This window comes from Diabrotica virgifera, chromosome 8, assembly GCF_917563875.1.
Source record: "Diabrotica virgifera virgifera chromosome 8, PGI_DIABVI_V3a".
NCBI classification, from domain to species: domain Eukaryota; kingdom Metazoa; phylum Arthropoda; class Insecta; order Coleoptera; family Chrysomelidae; genus Diabrotica; species Diabrotica virgifera.
Window position 1 is genome coordinate 120261650 of NC_065450.1, and position 19961 is coordinate 120281610.

Here is a 19961-nt window from a genome sequence, read left to right on the forward strand (position 1 = left end):
ATAATTCTGAATGACCAACTCGAGACAAACAGCTCCCCACTCCTCAACCTCTTCAGTTAAAAGACTTTAAAAAGGCAAACCCATAGTAATCTAAATCGCTTGAGAAAGGCACTCTGCCGAAACAGCTGTAGTCACATAGTGTAATAAATTTTATGGAAGTAAATAAAACAAACGTTTTCAGGGTTTTATTGTTATATAAAATGAACTTACATCAAGTAACGGTCGAATCCATCAATCATTATAAAAATGTTAGGGTATAAAGAGTCTAATGCTCACAATCTTATTGAAGGTGTTTATTTATAGCATTTTGAGAGCGACCGGATTCGGCATTCACAATATATATGCCATCGTCAAGCCCTTCAAAAACTAAACAATCTAAAAATTAAGTTAAACTACGTTACAATACAGTTGCCCTAGGTTAAGTTTTAAGTTTATGTTTAAAAATAGGTAGTAAAATACAGAAGGTGTTATAAAAGGTATTCGAATAGACCAGTGTTAATCTGATGTTAGCTGTTTTAGTCAGTAGATGATCTATAAAGTATTAATAATAGCTTTATTGGTACTTACATATCAGTACAAGAACTGTACAGTATACAATGGGGTGTTAAATTGTAATTTAGAAATGTATAAACATTTTCAATTTCTTTTTAACATGAAAATGCAGCAGTTGCATAATACTCTGGTTAAATCGGATAGTGCAGGAAGAGTCTATAACGGTTTCGGAGGTTTTTTCCTCCTCATCAGTAGTCCCATACCCTCTTCTCTCTGATTTCCTCAGGTACCATACTTTGGGCCTTTCCGAATTGCAAAGAACGAAATGTCGCGGTTGAACTAGAGCCATCTACCGAAAAACAAAATAAGTTATCAATCGAAGTAGCACAGAAAACGACAATAAATATCGTTCCCATTCCACCAGATTGACAACAGGTGGAATACTTTCTTTGGTTACAACCTCCCGAGATTATCAAAAATTGTAAATCATACAGGATGCCGAGGAAATTAAGATGAGAGGATTTTAAATAATTCACGTCCCATCTGTTCAGCGTGGTAAAAATTCCAACAAGAAAGATTCCTTAGTACTCAACAAAAGAGTGAATGAATGTAATGAATAATTTCATGCATGGGGAAAGCTGCATTGGAAGAACTATATATTATATTCATGTGTATATGCTACCGGCCAAACCCGATTTCAGGACAAACTAGTTTGTCCTAAGAGCGTTAGGATAAACTAGTATGGGCTAGGTCAAACTAGTTAGTCCTAGGTCAAACTAGTTTGTCCTATCGCGCGTAGACCAAACTAGCTTATCCTGATATAAATACACACACTTCAGGCCAAACTAGTTTATCCTGAAGTGTATATTTTTATATCAGGATAAACTAGTTGACCCTAATCTAAACCAATTTAATCTAGTCGAAATTGACTACAGTTTGGTTGCTGATTTAAACGTAAGTTTAGAAGACACTATTAAGAGTTGTAAGACTTCTATCAAAATAGTAAGGGGAAAACAAGCTACGAAAGTACTCCATGGAGTGATGTGGAAGAACACTCTAACTAACGAAAACAAGAAAGAATTTTTCAGGGCATAGTACTGAATACTACCTTACAATATGTAAGGTAGTATTGTAAGGTAGAATACTACCTTACAATATGTAAGGTAGTATTATAAATCATACAGAATGCCGAGGAAATTAAAATGGGATAATTTTAAATACGTGAATTATTTAAAATTCTCTCATCTTAATTTCCTCGGCATCCTATATGATTTATAATTTTTGAAAATCTCGGGAGGTTGTAACCAAAGAAAGTATTCCACCGGTGGTCAATCTGGTGGTATGGGAACGATATTTATTGTCGTTTTCTGTGCTACTTCGACTGATAACTTATTTTGTTTTTCGGTAGATGGCTCTAGTTCATCCACGGCATTTCGTTCTTTGCAATTCGAAAAGGCCCAAAGTTTGGTACCTGAGAAAATCGGAGAAAAGAGAATATGGGACTACTGATGACGACGAAAAACCTCCGAAACCGGTATAGACTCTTCCTGCACTCTCCGATTTAACCAGAGTATTATGCAGCTGCTGCATTTTCCTGTTGCAAATGAATTGAAAATGTTTATACATTTTTAATTCATTTACTCTTTTGTTGAGTACTAAGGAATCTTTCTTGTTGGAACTTTTACCACGCTGAGCAGATGGGACGTGAATTATTTAAAATTCTCTCATCTTAATTTCCTTGGCATCCTGTATGATTTATAATTTTTGAAAATCTCGGGAGGTTGTAACCAAAGAAAATATTCCACCTGTTGTCAATCTCGTGGTAAGGGAACGATATTTATTGTCGTTTTCTGTGCTACTTCGATTGATAACTTATTTTGTAATTTAGAGTTTAATTTAGAGTTTAGATGGTGTAACTCGGCTCTAAATTACAATTTAACACCACATTGTATACTGTACAGTTCTTGTTCTTATATGTATGTAAGTACCAATAATGCTATTATGAATACTTGATATATCATATATGTACTGACCAAAACAGTTAACATCCGATTAGCATGGTCTATTCGAACACCTTTTATACCTTTCATAACGAAAAGTTTGAAAATCTGTAAGGCAGATGGAATACGATATTTTTAATATATCGTCAGTTTTTTTCGACTTTTCAGATGAGAGTATCAAGATTAAAATCCAAGACACAAATTCAACTGAGATTAAGTTGGGATTAGAAAGGCTCTCTTCAAATATCGGTGAAATTTCGAGTCAAATGAGCAGTCTTACCAAAAATCTCTCTACTATACCAACGTAAAAAGAGATATTGAAGAAAATACATCTTATGCCACCGCAAGTACCCAAACTGAAGAGCCCCGACATTTCGAACCAAGTCCAGAACAAAAGCCAAAAATTACAAAAGATAAATGTCACTTTGTAGTTATCAGTAACTTGACCCCAATGTACATGCTTATACAGGTGGTTCACTATAATTAAAGAGAAGCTAGGCATTAAGGGATATATTGGCTGTTATGCACTCCTTAAAGATGCCGACACAACAACTAGCTCTTCGTTCAAAATAGGTATAAAATGTAAAACATCTTCTTCTTCTTCATGTGCCATCTCCTCTAAGAAGGTTGGCAACCATCACGGCAATTCGCACTTTCGATACCGCTGCTCTAAGGAGATCAGCAGAAGTGCAATTAAACCAAGCTCTCAAATTGTTTAACCAGGAGATGCGTCTTCTTCCGCGACTCCTTCTACCCTGTATTCTTCCTTGCATTATCAATTGTAACAAGTTATAACGCTCGCCCCTCATAACATGTCCCAGATATTGCAGTTTTCTGACTTTAATTGTATTTAAAACCTCTTTATCTTTTCCCATTCTTCTCAACACCTCGATATTCGTGACTCTATCCACCCAACTTATTCTTAATATTCTTCTGTAGGCCCATAACTCGAAGGCTTCTAATCTATCCGAAACATCCTTCTTTAATGTCCAAGCCTCCAACCCATAGAATAATACGGAGAACACGTAGCATCTCAGAAGTCTTATCTTTAAAGAAATTGTAATGTCCCTGCTACAGAGTACTTTTTTTAGTTTGTTGAAAGCATTTCTTGCCTGTCCTATTCTTGCTTTAATCTCTTCTGTGTACTCATTAGTTTCATTAATTATTGTACCCAAATATTTATATTTTTCAACCTTTTTAATTTGTTCTCCATGTATTGTTATGCTTTCTTGGCGCTGTTGAACTTTTGTGATTACCATAAATTGTGTCTTTTTTGTGTTTAGGGACAGTCCGTTTTCTTGGCTGACTTCTACCACTCTGTCAACCATTTGTTGTAAATCCTCAAGACATTCGGCTAATAAAATAGTGTCGTCGGCAAACCGTATATTATTGATTGGTCGACCATTTACTTTTATTCCCGTGGTTAGGTCTTCTAGTGCTTCCTGGATTATTTCCTCTGAATACAAATTGAACAAAGTAGGAGACAGGACACAGCCCTGTCTGACGCCCCTCTCAATACGTATTTCATTTGAAAAGGCGTTGTTCTCTTTTACCACAGCGATCTGATTATAATAGATAGCACTAATGATCCTGATGTCCCTCATATCTAAGTTTTTCTTTTCAAGTAATTCGATAAGGCGGTTATGTCTGACCTTATCGAAGGCTTTGTTGTAATCCAAGAAACACATATATACTGGCTGATTAACATCCATGCACCTTTGCACAAGTACATTTACAGCGAACAGGGCTTCCCTCGTTCCCATTGCATTTCTAAATCCAAATTGCGTGTCGCTTATGTCCTGCTCAAGTTTGTTATGTATTATCCGGTGTATAATTTTTAAAAATATTTTGAGTGTATGACTCATTAAACTTATTATCCGGTGGTCTTGGCATTCTTTTGCATTTGGTTTTTTTGGCAGTGTTATGAACGTTGACAGCAGCCAATCTCTGGGAATGATTCCTGTACTGTATATTGTATTAAATAAGTCGACCAATATTCCAATTTGCTGGTCCTCTATTAACCGTATTATGTCTACAGGTATTTGGTCAGGACCTGTTGCCTTGTTGTTCCTTGTTCGCTTTATCGCCTCTAGTACCTCATCTTCTGTTATGTCTGGGCCGTTGTCGAACTTTTCCTGCTCTAGTACTATTTCAGTCCGTTCGTCTTTAAATAGCTCTTGAATATATTCCTGCCATCTTTTAAGCCTTTCACCGACGTCTATAATTATTTTTCCGTTTTTATCCAGCAGTATGTTTGATTTTTTCTTAATATTAGTGCCTGTTATTTCACTAATTTTCTTATGAAGGTTTAAGTTATCATGTTTCTCTACCAACTGTTCAATCTCTGCGCATCTGTCACTATACCATCTTTCCTTTGCCTCTCTGATCTTTCTCCTTATTTCTGTGTGTATAATATTATACATGTTTTATGTTTTTGTCTTTAGTTTTATAAGATCGCCTTGCTTCCATGAGATCTAGAATCTCCTCGGTCATCCATTCATTTTTATTCTTAATTAGTTTAGGTGTAAGTGTTGTCTCACATGTGCGGATAGGAGCATCTTTTAACATGTGCCATTTCCTGTTCGCATCTTCAGTAGGAATAATTTCTATTTTGGTGAGCTCTTCTTTAATTTTTAGTGTGACTTGCTCTTTTGTTGATGGATCTCTCAAACGAGATACTTGTATCGTCTCTACTTTAGTTTTAACCACAGGCTTCTTTAGATTAATTCTAAACCTTCCTACAACTGGGTTGTGATCTGATCTCACATCAGCTCCAGGGTATGATTTTACTGATTTTATGGAATTTCGGTATCGTTTGCAGATGAGAAGGTAGTCAATTTGGTTTCTGATGACGTTATGTTGGTTGTCTGCTGGTGATTTCCATGTATAGAGTCTCCTGGTCGGCAGATCATAATAAGTATTCGTGACAATAAAATCGGTCTCTTGGCAGAATTGAGCCAATCTTTCTCCTCTCTCGTTACGAGTGCCCAGTCCAAAGTTTCCAATAAAATCACCTTGACTTCCTCTACCGATTTTTGCATTTAGATCTCCCATTACTATTGTAACGTCTCTAGACTTGGTTACTTCTAAAGCTTGTTGTAATTCGTTATAAAACTGTTCGAGCTCTTCATCCGATTTATCTGCTGTGGGAGCATATACTTGAATTATATTGACTCTAGACTGGGCTGTTTTGAGTGTTACCATCATAACTCTATCCGAGATGGGTAAGAAGCCAGTTACAAATTTCTGGGTGGTTTTATCAACTACTATCGCTACCCCGTTCCAGTGATTTGGGTCATTGTCATTACCAGAGTAGTATATCTTTGTTTGGCCTACTAATATGTCACCTGAATTGGGCCATCTGGTCTCACTTAATCCTAATATTTTTATGTTAAGTCTTTCCATTTCCTGAATGACATTATGGACTTTACCTGCTTGGTATATTGACTTAACATTCCACGTGCCTACCTTCATGCACTTTTTGTCGATTTTAGTCTTCTTTTTGGACGATGTGTTACTGATGGGTATTTCACAGGGATTTCGTTTGATATCGACCTGAGAGGCCCTGTGGTCTATCTGTGATTTGCCTCCCCTGCCGGATCTTGGTCTCCGATATCCATGATCAGTAACAGAGTTACTTTTTTGTACAGCCATGACAATTGTACTAGGGATATCCGTATATGATCTTTAATGTAGTGGTTTCCCCTTGCCTTCTACATCCTTATGCCGTTGACCGTTTTTTTTTTGTTCATCCGCCTTCGAGGCCGATTTCTCAACCCCAGGACAAAAGAGTGCCCTACCACTTACTAACTCATCCGCCCGAAGCCGTTGGTCGGTAAGTGGGAGATTGCTTATACCGGCAATCACTCGGTGAAATTATCGCCATATCTGGCTGCCCTCACTTAGTTTAGCCTGCAGACCAATGCAGTTGCCCGGGGTGTGGCACGTGGAGCCATAAGTGAGAGTTAGTTGTCTTATGAGGACCAGTTATCAAGAACCATCTCCCGTCTATGACGCTTGATGTGGTCGTTCCGATAAAAGGTGCTACCTCTATAACACAACCCTACAACCCCACCTAAAAACATCTATTAACTTATTATTTAATAAATAAAATTGGCCACCTGGCTACCTGGTCACCATATTCTATTCTATAACACCTTCTGTAACTTACTACCTACCTATTTTTAAACATAAACTTAGAACTTAACCTGGGGCAACCGAATTGTAACGTAGTTTATATTAATTTTTTAGTTTGATCAGTTTATGAGGGGCCTGTGTATATTGTGAATGCCGACTGAAACTAGTCACCCGCAAACTGCTATAAATTCTTCTGCTACCCTCAATAAGATTGTGAGCATTAGACTCTTTGTACTGTGTGTACCCTAACATTTTCAGGTCGATTTTTATTTTTAAATTATGATTTTTTAACATTCATATATATCATAGGTACTACTGCTGTTGTATATTTTTGTTGTGTCGATCATTTCTGAAGTAATATTAGGAACTTCCAATATAATTCTATTTTTTAAATCTTTTAAATTTTGTGGTTCATCAACGATATAGATAATCTTCCTTATTTTGCCTATGATTAAAATACTTGAAGAAATTTATTAAATATTTAGTACTGATGTTCTTTCTATTGTAATGAAAAGACCAAAATAAATTCCCATATTAGTCACCTAAATAATGAGAATTAAAAAGAACCACAGGGAAAAGTATAGTTTTTAAAAATAGAGTTGTCTTGGTTCAAACTTTAGTCAATTCTTTGTATTTCGTTTTAACCCTAGTTTATTGAGTGGAATAAGTTATAAATATTAACCCCATTAACGGAAACACACTATATATACAGGGTGTCCCCGAAAATAGTACGTTCATTTAAGGTGTGGATATAATACACAATTTAGAAAAAAAAAGTCCTATAACATTTTTTCCTTAAGTTGACCGTTTCCAAAAAAAATTACATTGTTCTAAATACGAGTGAATTTTTATTTTCATAAATGTTAATGACCTGGCAACATTACGTAGAAGAACCTGTGATTGTAGAAATTTTATCTAACGGAACCCCTTGTTTATTTACTGTTTGAGGTGTGATTTTTAGGGTTGATGACCCTAGATGTAGGTACCTATGTACCTGCAAAATAATTATTTCTTGCTTTAATAATGTGGCATTTTTGCTATTAATATCTGAATTAAGGTTTTGGATTAAGGCTCGAAATTTTACATAAATTATAACTTTTACTTAAGTAACTATGGTTTAATTCCTAAAATGTAATAAATGCTCTTAGTGGAAAAATTATTTGTATCTAATGTTTTTCTGAAATCTATTGAAATATGGAATAATTTTAAACGAATTGATAAAATGTCAATCATTTACAATAAAAAAACACTTTATCTTTTGACTAAACTAGTATTATAGTCTGGGCTGATTATCGGAGAATAGGCCATTTTTGGGAAAAGTTATTTACCAGCAATTTTATTGCTGGAATCGAATTATAAGATCCTATATATTAATAATATAGGTATCCAAAATCCTCAGATAGTGTGCTACTTTTTTTATAAACAAAATAGCGCACGAAATTCGTGTTTTTTCAATTATTGCTCTAAAACTCCGAAGATTTTAACTTTACAACAAAAACACTCAAATAAAAATTCACTGTGATTAAATTCTGCATAGAGACGTGTTTTCCCGATCTGCTCCGACAAAAATTTTCGTCGGAAAATGCGGGTTTTCCCAACAAAATCTTTAATTTTCAAATAAAGTTTTAGATAAGTAATTATCTACCAATAATTACATAATTTGGTGACTTAAAAGCCTTCTTGGTTTAGATTATAGTTCCAGAAGCTGGTGAAAATTAAAAGAATATTTTAGCCACAATTCAATTGTAAATTAATAATTTATAGTCGCAGTAATAACCAAAATAATTATGATACACTGATTAAACTTTGAAATCTTATAAAGATGAGATGGCTATTTAACATTTTGTCGACAAAATATAAATTTTTTATTTTTTTTGCATAATCTTTAAATGTTTAGCATTTCAAATATCTTGAAAATGAATGCTTTAAAACTTTTTTGCAACCATTTGCAAAAAAGTTATGAAACAGCAAAATAAACATAAGATTACTACGGTGTTTATTTTTTTTTAATTCTTTCAAAGCGTAGAAGTGAGTTTAAAGTACAAGCTAATTATTTACAAAAAAATATTAATTATAAGTTTAATGGTTATATTTTAATTAAAGTTTATAAATATATTTTTTTGTAATTTACACGCGCGAAAGTAGAATAATACAGTACTGTAGTTAAAATTTTCACTCGGAGCGACGACCGGCGACCGCGCGACGTATACTTTTAATAAATAATGTATGCTGCATGTCAGTCGCTTCGAGTGAACATTTTAGCTCCGACTCTGTATCAGGCCTACTATTGCGCTAAAAATTACAAAAAAAAGGTATTTTTAATCTTTGCTTAAAATATAACCATTGCACTAATTTTTGACATTATTTATGAGTAATTAGATTGTACCACTTTTAAGCTTTGAAACAATTAAAACAAATTATAAACAACGGAGATATCGTATATTTATTTTGCTGTTTCATAAGTTTTTTGCAAATGGTTGGAAAAATTTTTTAAAGCATTCATTTCCAAGACCTATGAAATACACATTTTAAGTATTTTTAAAATTAGAATATAATAAACAATTTCTGAGAAATGTTAATTTGTTTATAACAATTTTTTTAAACATTTAAAGATTATGCAAAAAAATGAAAAATTTATATTTTGTCGACAAAATATTAAATAGGCATCACATCTTTATAATTTTTCTAAGTTTGATCAATTTCTCATGATTATTTTGGTTGTTATTGCGACTGTAAATTGTTAATTAACAACTGAATTGTTGCTAAAGTATTCGTTTTATTTTCACGGGCTTCTGAATTTATAATCTATACCAAGAAAGCTTTTATTTCACCAAGCTATATAATTATTGATGAGTAATTACTGTCTCAAAAAAATTATTTGAAAATTCGAGATTTTGTTGGGAAAACCCACATTTTCCGAGAAAAATTTTCGTCGGAGCAAATCGGGAAAAACATGCCTCTATGTAGAATTAAATTGGGGTGAATTTTTATTTGAGTGTTTTTGGTGTAAAGTTAAAATCTTGGGAGTTATAGAGCAATAATTGAAAAAAATACGATTTGTCGGTGCCATTTTGTTTATAAAAAAAGTAGCACACTATCTGCGGACTTTGCATACCTATATTAATATTATATAGGATCTTATAATTCGATTCCAGCAATAAAATTGCTGGTAAATAACCTTTCTTTGTACTTTACTAATTAGACCAGCGTATTATAACTATTTTTTTTCAAAATTTAAAGATTATGCAAAAAAACAGAAAAATTTATATTTTGTCGATAAAATATTAAATAAGCATCTCATCTTTATAATCTTTATAAGTTTGATCAATGTATCATGATTATTTTGGTTATTATTGCGATCTTAAATTGTTAATTTACAATTGAATTATTGCTAAAATATTCGTTTAATTTTCACCGGCTTCTGGAATTACAATATATACCAAGAAAGCTTTGATGTCATTAAGTTATTTAATTATTGATTAATAATTACTTACCTAAAACTTTATTTCAAAATTAGAGTTTTTGTTAGGAAAACCCGCATTTTCCGAGGAAAATTTTCGTCGGAGCAAATCGTGAAAAACATGTCTGTATGCAGAATTGAATTGCGGTGAATTTTTATTTGAGTGTTTTTGTTGTAAAGTTAAAATCTTCGGAGTTATAGAGCAATAATTGAAAAAAATACGATTTGTCGGCGCCATTTTGTTTATAAAAAAAGTAGCACACTATCTGCGGACTTTGCATACCTATATTATTAATATATAGGATCTTATAATTCGATTCCAGCAATAAAATTGCTGGTAAATAACTTTTCCATGAATTTTGCTAATTAGCCCAGAGTATTATGTATTTATTAAGCTTTAAAGGTGTTTAATGCAAGGGTTTTAACCGAATTACATAGTTTACAGTGGAAATTAAATACAACAGACAACGTTTCATGATTCTAATTTAGTTTTTTTACATTTTGCTCCGACTATCACTAATTTCTTTACTTGTGGTCTAAAAATTAAATTAAATGTTTGTGCTTAATTGACAATAATTTTTATAATACTTAAATGTTCAAGGTGAGCTCTACCGTGCATCGATACGACGAATCCGGTTGTTACTAATGCCATAGTTAACTAAATTATGTCGGATAGTTTCTGCAGCACCAAAAATGCGTTTCTGTAATTCAGCTTCTGTTTGGATTTTATGTCGGTTATCATACACTAACGATTTCAAATGTCCCCAAAAATAAAAATCCAATACATTAAATTCGGAACTCACGGTGGCCACAGAATGAGTCCAGTCCTACCAATTCCACGACGAGGATAAGTAGTATCCAGAAGATTTCTCACAGCTTTGGTAAAATGTGCTGGGGCTCTGTCGTGAAGAAACCACATTTGACGTCGCGTCGTGTTTGCGAAGGCACGTCTTCAAGAAGTACCCGCAAAACATTTTGAAAAAAATTTATAGTTTTATAGGCCTCTACGTTTAGTGTTCTGGGTAATTCATAAAATATTGCACCCTTTACCCTTTCTGTATCCTTTACAAATTCCTCATTGTTAAGAAATACCTGTTCTTTGGAAATGTCAATAACATCAAACAAACCAAGGGGTAAAAAAATGTAAACACTAGCCATTTGGTTGATGTTGCCAGAATTCAATTTGCATATCAAAATGTATTTTCGTTTTTTGGCCAAACGGATCAATTTAAAAAAAAATGTTATAAGACTTTTTTGCTCTACATTGTGCCTTCTATCTGTACCTTTAAGGAACGCACTATTTTCGGGGACACCCTATATAGACGTTATTAGACGTCAACACCCTTCCTGTAGGGATCTATAAAGGAGTATTTCTGATACAAGCTCCATACTTCTGCCATATTGCTCCTTCAAGACCGATCAGACACCAGCTTACTCCAGACGAAACCATAGATTCACTCAAACGTAATTCCAATATATTTGTCCCTCGAGCACCTCAAGGCGCGTGGCCATCTGACCTACTTATATTACTATACAGTACAGAGTGGGCCAAAGAAAACAGTCCGATATTTGGCAGTATTTATTAGATTTTAAGGAAATGAATAAACAGGTCGATTTTTGATCTAAGGGGGACACATTTTTACGGTACATACATCTGTCATTTGTCAACCCCTCCCTTCCACTTTCCCTCCCCCTATTTTTAAATAAGGAGTAGGAGTCGTGTCTTAGCTCATTTAAAAGATTATTCAATTATCTATTCAGTAATATAAAAATTAACATAATTATTTATACAGCGTGTCCAAGTAATAAATATTTTAATTAAATTAATTGACACCAAAAGAAGATTGCATATAATTTATTTAATGCAAAATACATTCTACTGCTGTCACAAAACAAAAATAAATGTTTTTTAATAAATAAACATTGCTTTTCGGTTAATTTCAATGTTCAAGCTGACACCCATCTGCCTCTTGGTAGGTTGAATATTGAATTTAAGGAACAAACAATGTTTATTTATCAAATAAACATTTTTTTCTGTTCTCTGTCTGCAGTAGAATGTATTTTGAGTTAAACAATTTACATACATTCTTCTTTTTGTGTCAGTTAATTTAATTCAAAATATTTTTTTGGACACCCTGTATAAATAATTATGTCAATGTTAATATTACTGAATAGAGAATTGAATAACCTTTCAAATGAGCTAGCACACGACCCCTATTCCCAATTTAAAAATAAGGAGAGGGGGAAGTGGAAGGGAGGGGGTTGACAAATGACAGATGTATGTAACGTAAAACTATGTCCCCCTTAGATCAAAAATCGACCTGTTTCTTCATTTCCTTAAAATCTAATAAATACTGCCAAATATCGAGGTAAACTCGTTTCTTTGGTCCACACTGTATATTATTCTATTTATACAGTATGGTGCAAATATCTGGGAATAAATTCGATACTTCGTAAACCGGCGACTTTAAGAAAGAATCTCGAAACAGGTCGATTTTTATTTTTAAATTACGATATTTTGGCATATATTTCATACGAGTCATGGACGAGTGATACGACATCCATATGGACGTGATGACGTAATCGATGATTTTTTTCATGAGACTAGGGGTCGTATGATAGCTCATTTGAAAGGGTATTCAATTCTGTATTCAGTAATATAAATATTAACATATTTTTTGTTTATACACACTGCCCAAAAAATAATTTTCCTAATTAAATTAATTGTCAGAAAACTCAATATTCAACTCAATATTAGAATCAGCTCCCGCCAACCACCTGTCTCTTGGAAGTTTGAGCATTAATTTAAGCGAAAAGCAATGCGCACTTGTTAAATAAACATTTTTTTCTGTTTTCTGACAGCGGGAAAATATATGTTGAATTAAATAAATTACATACATTCTTCTTTTTTGTCAATTAATTTAATTTAAAAAAATTTTGGACGCTGTGTATAAACAATTATGTTAATATTTATACGAATGAATACAGAATTGAATACCCTTACAAATGAGCTATCACACAACCCCTAGTCTCATTTAAAAAAATCATCGATTACGTCATCACGTCCATAAGGATGACGCCACTCATGTGAAATATATGCCAAGATATCGCAATTTAAAAAAAATCGACCTGTTTCGGAATTTTTCCTTAAAGTCGCCGGTTTACCAAATATCGAATTTATTCCAGACATTTGCAGCATACTCTATAGTAATACTCGTGCGAATATTTGTTGCGATTTTAAGTTTTATATTAAATTTTATTTTATCGGTAATCGACCATATGCTCAGAGGTCATTTCTTATTAGTACCAAAATAACAACGTGCATTATTCATGTATCTTGAAGCCAATTTAGATTGTTTCTCCTTACTACAAAATTATCCTGGCAATACCGACATCAAAGCGCTTTAACCTACTAATGTTTCGTATGTCAATTTGTTACGACAACGTTTCTATTCAGGTATTATGTTTACACAATAGCTTTACATTTCAAAATAAATCTGAATTGTGATACTTCGTTCCCTTAACAGTTTTAAGATTTTATAAAAGTTTTGAAACACTGTCTTGACAATGGATTCAAACTTTAAAATTTTAACTTTCTCTAAAGTTGAAATAAAGTTCACAGTTTCTGACATTTAATTATGTTTGTTTTTTCTTAATATAGAAGGGGGTTAGGTATACCTTTCATTTTTCGTTACAATCAATAACTTTGGCTTAATCCCATATAAACATAATTTATTTAATAAAAATGTATACCATTTTTATTCTGTACCTGTACCAATAAGTTTTCAATTTAAAAATCTTTTAGTAATATTTTTAATATTTTCAATATTATTAATTTTGCTATTAGGATTGAAAACTAACTTCATCTTTCATAATTTATTTAGTTTATACACAGACATGTTTAAAACATGCCACATGGAAATCATTTCAACCTCACACAAGAAGTGATTTGTACCATCTAATTAATTTAAAATTTACCATAATTATATATATATATATATATATATATATATATATATATATATATATATATAGTCTTTTAAGTCCCTTTTACTTTTCAGTGTCGGGACTAATGTCTATTCACGTGTGCACAAACTTTGACCATTGTTTTCTATCCTGCGCCAGTCTGCTTGCTTCTGCTACGGTTTTCCCTTTCTTTTGGATAATCTTCGCAATGGTTGTATCCCAGTTTTCTGATGGTCTTCCTCTGTTTCTTTTTTTCTGAATTCTTGCTTCCCATACTTTCCTTACTGGTATGTTTCTTCTCATTCTTTTCATGTGGCCCCACCAACTCAGCTGTTTTTCTTCGATGTATTCTAGGAGTGGTTTAGTTTTGAGCTCCGCTCGTATATCTATATTTCTTATTCTGTCTCTTTTTGATACTCTTTTTACTCGTCTTAGGTATTTCATTTCCAGTGCCTGGATCTTACTCTTCATACTTCTTGTTAATACCCAAGACTCGCACCCGTATGTAAGTACTGGTCTGTATATCGTGTTGAAGACAGTTATTTTGGTTTTTCTGGATATTTCTTTTTTGTTTAAAAATTTGTTGTTAATTGCGTGGAATATTTTAGACGTTTTGTTAATCCTTTCTTCTATATCTTTGTGTTGTTTTCCGTTGTTTTCCACTGTTACTCCCAGGTATTGAAAGTAGTTTACCTGTTCTATTGTTTCTCCATTGATTTGTATGTTTAATACGGGTTGTTCTTGTGCTACTACCATAATCTTTGTTTTGCGTGTGTTTATTTTCATCCCATGCCTATTTAATACCTCATTCCATGTTTGTAGATTATTTCTTAGATCTTCCTCTTTATCTGCCATGACAATTACATCATCAGCAAATGCACATTCTGATATTCCTATTCTTTCTAGGTTTCGGTAACCTACATGTAGCTTTTTTAATTGTGGTATACATTCTTTGATTATTTCGTCCATGAAGATGTTAAAGAGTGTAGGGCTCATGACTCCTCCTTGTCTTAAGCCTTCAGATGTTTTAAATTGTTGCGATTTCATATTTTTATGCATTATGTAATTCGTGTTTCTTTTATATAGACTTTTGATGACTTCTATTAGTTTTCTATCAACTCCTCTTCTAATTAGACTGTTCCATATTGTTTCTCTTTTCGCTCTGTCGAATGCTTTTTCTAGGTCGATGAAGGCCATGTACGCTTTGGTTTTAGTCAGTAGTGTTTTTTCTGTTATTTGCTTCACTGTGAATATGTGATCTTGCACCCCTCGGCCTTTCCGGAAACCACTCTGGGCTTCTTCTAGTGTCGTTTCTATTATATTCTTCAGCTTTTGTTCTAATACTGTTTCATATACTTTCAGTGCCGTACATAATAGTGTAATTCCTCTATAATTGTTACATTCTTTGATATCTCCTTTCTTATGTATGGGCAGTATTACTCCCATCTCCCAGTCCGACGGTATTTCTTCTTTCTTCCATGCCTCATTGCATATTTCTCTGAGCAATTTCCTACCTTCCAGTCCCATATACTTCAGCATTTCTGGTGTTATTCTATCATGTCCAGGAGATTTCCCATTTTTAAGTTTCTTTATTGCTGTTTCTATTTCTTCGTTTGTTATTTCATCTGTGTTTTCTTCCTGTTCTGTTCTTTCTTCATTTTCTTCGTTGTTCTCTTCTCTGTTTACTTCATTACTAGTTAGTAGTTCTTGAAAGTGTTGCTTCCATCGTTCCATTATTTCTTGATCGTCTGTTATTATTGTTCCATCTGTGTTTTTTATTCTTGTATCTCTTGTTGGTTTGTCTATTCTTATATTTTTCATTGTTCGATAGAAAAGTTTCTGATTTTCTTTACTGTTGTATTCCATCTGTTGTCCGAATTGTATCCAGGTCTTTTCTTTTTCTATTTTTATCATGTTTCTTACTTTCTTTCTTTCTTCTTTGTATCTATCGTAATTTTCCTCGGTTTTGTTCCCTAAGTACTTTTCCCACATTTTCTTCTTCATTTTTACATGGTTTTTGATTTCATCATTCCACCAGCTCGTTTGTTTACTTTTGTTGTTTTTCCTGTACACCCCACACGCTTCTTTTGCCGTTTCAATTAATATATCTTTGAGTAGTTGCCATTTTTGTTCCAAATTGCTTACCTGTATTGATCTCATCAAGTTTGTTATTTTTAAGTTTGTCAGTTCTTCGTATTTTTGAGCTATTTGTTTGTCTCTAAGCTTATAGTTTTTAATTGTTTCGAACTCAATCTTTTTTCTATTTTCTGCTGGTCTAGTTTGGGGTTCTATCCTATGTTTTATTTTAGCTTCTAATAAGTAGTGGTCACTGCTTATTTCCGGTCCTCTTCTAACTCTTATGTCTTGGAGTGCCCTTCTATTATTGCGTTCTATCAGTATGTAGTCGATTATTGATTTTTCCGTTTCACTTGGTCCTTGTCTTGTAAATTTATGAATATTTTTGTGCTCATAATGTGTGTTTGTTACTATTAGGCTATTTAATTCACAAAATTCTATTAATCTTCTTCCATTGTTATTTCTCACCTCCTCACCATATTTTCCAATTACATCAGATGTCGACATATCTTTGGTTCCTACTCTACCATTAAAATCTCCAATAATAAATATATTTCCTTTACTGTTTTCTACGGCTATGTTGAGGTCTTCCCAGAATTTGTCCTTTATTTCCTTTTTCTCATTTTCATCTGGGCCATACACCGTGATTATGGTTAGGTTTTCTTCCCCTTCATCCTTCATCTCTACTGTAAGTATTCTTTCTGTCCAACTTTCCCATGTTTGTATGTGCTTTATTCTGTCTTTATGTATTACACGTCCCACTCCCGCTGCTGCTCTTTTTTCGTTTGGCACACCGCTGTATATGAGAATACGTCCACCTTCCAAATACATTTCTCCATTGCCTTTCTTTTTGGTTTCTGTTATTCCTAGTATTTCTATTCTGTTTCTATCAAACTTATAGCTTAATTCTGCCTCTTTTCCATTTAGTCCTCTCACATTCCACGTTGCTAGTCTCCAAATTGTTTGTTTATTACCATTACCATTTTCATTTCCTGTTCTTTGCCTCGTCGTTTCCGTTGATGTCTTGCCATCTCTTTTCCATGTGGATATTGTAGCCAGTTTTTTGTTTGCGTGTTATTGCTTCTTTGTTCTTGTATCAATTCATTATTTTTTGTACTCCATATCCATTTTTCTCCATTGATTATTAATTTTTGATATCCTATTTTTACTTTCTTGTTTCCTTCTCTCTTTTTTTCTGCAATTATTTTGAGTTTATTTTGGATTGCTCTTTCTTTTACAGTCAGATCATTATTTATATAAACCTGTTTGTGTTCTCCTCTCATTAGTAGTGTTTTATTTTTCATTATTTCCAATTTTTTTGGGAAGTTATCTACTTTGACCAAGTATGTTTTGTTCTTGATTTTTCTTACTTTTGCATTATTTATTGCAACTTTTAATTCCTTATCGACGAAGTTTTTGACATGGTCTTCTATTTCTTTTTCGTTAATATTTGGTATATCCAATCCGTTTATGATTATATTGTTTTTCCTGTTTTCCCTATCATTCGTTTCTATTCTATTTTCTACTTCCTCTATGTAGTTCATTTTAGCTCGTATTTCCTTTATTTCGTTTTTCATCTGCAAATTTTCTTCTATTAGTCTTTTTATTTCATCCTTATACATCTGATTCATTTCTTTCACTTCTCTGATTAGATCTCTTGTTTCTTTCATCATTTCCTCTCCATTTTCGGCGATCAGTTCCTTTATGAATTCTTTAATTTCTATTATTTGTTCTTTTTGAAAACTCATATTTAATTGATAATGTTTTATTCAATAATTTACTATTGCTGGGTTTGTGTTGCATACGCTATCGGCGTACTTCACTCTTGTTTTGTAAGTATTATGTGTTGCCTACTCTATCGGCGTAATATATGTAACTATGTAATAATGTGTTCTGTGGTTACCGTTCAGTTTGTTTGCTCTATGCACACCAGGCGTAAGACATTTGACACACCTCAAAAGTGCGGATGTCAAAATATCTATTCCGTGTGCAAGTTTCAAGGTTATTTCTATTTTTATTATAAACGATTTTGACTTACTAAATCTTGTTTTTGGCTTCGTATTTCACTCACATTCACTGCTAAGTGTTCCAATTTTCCAATGGTCACAATTTCGCAATTTTCTACTTGTAAGTTTCCGTTATTTCGAAGTTTTCTTACAGAGCGGATTTATCACGTGTTTACTATCACCAGTGGCGTAACTATTCCATAACTTATTTACCATAATTTATATATTAAAGAGCAGAAAATACACCAGCCAATGTTTACATTTTTTGGATAAAAGCAAAAAATACATACTCTATTTGTGTACTTACATAATATAAACAAATAATTAACGAAATAGTTCCTCCTGGTTGTCATAAAGCCATAATTGTGATAGCAAAAGCAGACATACCTAGAACAAAATATATTTATACATATAGAGCAGTATAGCTAAAAAATATAGAATAATGTAAAAAATAATAAACTGTAGATCTCTTAACCAAAATAAATTAATAGTTGGCCAAAAGAGGCAGTAACTTAAATTTGAATTATTATCTTCTACGTTTCTTAAGATGGAAAATACAAAGCAGAACAGTGGTGAATTAGTCGACAAAGGGATCTATACTTGCTTCCATGACTTGTCGTTCACCATAATAACAATTTTTAGCTTATACCCACAGAAGTGAATAAAAATAAAATTAAAGTAAAAATGATTCAGATTTGATTACAGAACAGAGCTACTATGTGCTCTATAAAGGTGCTCCGATGAGGCTAAGTTAAAGCCGAAATACGTAGAAGCACATAGTAGAGGCCCTGTTATGTAATCAGATCTAAACCATCTTTACTTTTGTTCTGAAGCTATTTCCTTGTGGCATTTTTATAACTAAGTATTTTCTATGGGAAATAAGCCACAATTTTACTAAAAAATGAATTTATTAACGTTTCGAAGCCCAAATCATTACTTCCCTTTTAAATTAATAGGTTTTGAAGAAGGCGGTTTCCGTTAGTCATTGGAGCCACTGTTTTTAAAATTACCAAAAAAAAGCAGGCCCACCAACTGTAGCAATTTTAAACTAATCAGTTTGTTGAGCCACACACTTAACATACTTTTAGTAATTATACAAAACCAAGTATTCCTTCTGTGTGAAAGTAGAATGGGTAATAATCAATTTGAATTTATAAATTTGGTCCAGGTTGGTCTAGGAAATAAGAAGTACTATTTTGTATGCTCGTTCTCTTACAAAAATGTTCAGAATTACGATATAACGTGTTTATGTTTGTTTCATCAACTTCGACAATGCATTTGAGCGAGTCCAACAGGACACACTTTTCGATTGCCTGCGGGCAGCAGGACTTGACCTCTACGTTATAAGACTGCTAAAATACTTATAGTATAATAAAATAATTTCTATTCAAAGTCTGGATACTTGTACTAAAAAACTACCCATCAAGCGTGGAGTACGACAGGGTATGTTTTGTCACCCAGTGTTTTAACTCTATATTCTGAAAAAATATTTAAGGAGCTTTTGGATGAAAGTCAAGAGGGAGTAAAAGACTAGGCGGAGAAGTAATCAACAATATCAGATACGCTGACGATACAGCTCTTCTTACAGATAATTTACAAAGTGAATGGCGGTTAGAATGATTAATATAGATCAAAGTCTGCTTTCTTTTAATGGAGAGGAAAATCTGATGAAGAGATAATAACCAGGATCGAAATTTCACATAAAACTCTTATGACCTGGAAACCAATTTCTTGTAACAAAAACCTGTCGATGCATATTCGCAAGAAAGTCCTGAAATGTGTGGTCTATTCTATTGTATGGTTGTGAGATATGGACGTTAAGCA